The sequence below is a fragment of the Trichomycterus rosablanca genome, chromosome 6 (genome assembly GCF_030014385.1).
Source record: "Trichomycterus rosablanca isolate fTriRos1 chromosome 6, fTriRos1.hap1, whole genome shotgun sequence".
In the NCBI taxonomy this organism is placed as follows: Eukaryota; Metazoa; Chordata; class Actinopteri; order Siluriformes; family Trichomycteridae; genus Trichomycterus; species Trichomycterus rosablanca.
The window spans coordinates 33170289-33172011 of record NC_085993.1 but is presented as its reverse complement, the minus strand read 5'-3'; positions in this window follow the sequence as shown (position 1 = coordinate 33172011).

The following is a 1723-nucleotide window of genomic DNA, read 5'->3' as shown; positions in this document are numbered from 1 at the left end:
GAAAAGTGGAGGCTGTTACAGCCACAAAAAGGAAAAGCAATGAAAACAAATTAACATTAGAAACAACAAAATCAGAATAGCTACAAAGCCACACATTAAAAAATTATGTCATATAAAACATAAAGGCAAATAACATTGATAAACAGATGACATTAACTAGAACTTTTAATGACATGGAATCAAAATGATCAAAACTAAACGAAGCAAACAAACAAATAAACTGGTTATACAGCAGCAAAGTACACATCAAAGGGTTAGCTAGTGAGCTAAGTTAATGTTAACTGATCTCCTTTATGGTTCAGCTATTAGAAACAGTTTATTTACCCACTCACACAGCATGTCTGAACATCAGCTAAAAAGGTGAGCTACAGATTAATCTCACCAGTGTAAATGTCTCTTTAAAACAAGCTTTGTGTCAGTCAGCTGGCTAGGTAGCATCGTAGCTTCGCTTGCCAGTGTTCCGATGGTTATATCTAGTCTTATTTAGTTTGTGTAATTAATATATTAGCTAACACAACCATTCATTAAAGTCAGATAGGAGAAATATGTTTATAAAACTGTTACTACCGGAACCCAGAGATAGTTAGTAAGCTTCTAAGTACAGTATTGGAGGAAGCTGCAATGTAATAATCTAAACCCTACTAAAAAGTTATTTTGGCTAGCATGATGTTATTGTATATTGATAAGAACATTCTGAAGTCAAAACCATGTGTCCAAATTCAGTCTTCACCCGTCTAAGACAGACTATCTCAAATGCAAAGTTGTTTACAATATATAAATGTGAAATGCACATTTTACTTTATACCCCACACTTTAAACAAACTTATTCAGTATTCTGAAAGAAATATGGTTACTGTAAGTGTTTTGTAGTCAATATAGGCTATATATTACTGTAAAATGTGGGTATAGGTTTAAGCCTCATTTTGATACATAAATAAGAAGATTGGCAATTGTATTAGGTATGCTAAATTTGCCCCATGTGTAAGTTTGTAAGGTAGTGGTGGTCTGTAATAGATTAACGCCCTGTTTAGCATGCATTTCTTTTACACCCCTGTTTCTTGGTGGCACTAGATCACCACAACCATGATTAAGAGGATGTGGTTATTAAAATAGAACAACAAGCCAGTTAGCCTTAAAGCTTTGTAGTTTTAAAGGGAAAATTTGACTCCTGCCAAAAAAATTAAACATACCTCAATATAATATTGTAATCAATATTTTAAATTAAATTATTTCACAGAATTATATTTAAATTGTTTATTACCATTGTGCTCATGCTCTAAAAAAAGAACATCAGTCATTGCTATTTGTCACATTGAATTATTTTAAATTATTAAAATACATTGTATGGCACAAAGGGACTTCACTTATTTAAATCATCCAACAGCTATATCACACTTGGAGAAAAGTAATTGCTACCAGAATCTAATAACTGGTAGCGCCACCTTTTGCAACTAAACTCTTTCTGTCAGGACCATTTAAAAACTTTTATTCTGTTTTATTTAATCCATTTACATGTGAATGTGTAGCTTAACAACATTAATTAATTTATTGTCGGTTTTGCCACCGCTGTATCCTGATCAGGGTCGTGGTGGGTCTGATTAATTCGGTGAAAGGCAGGAAACACCCCGAACAGGTCACCAGTCCATCACAGGGCAGACACACACACACACACACACACACACGCACTACAATTGGCCTGACTGCATGTCATTGGACTTGTGGG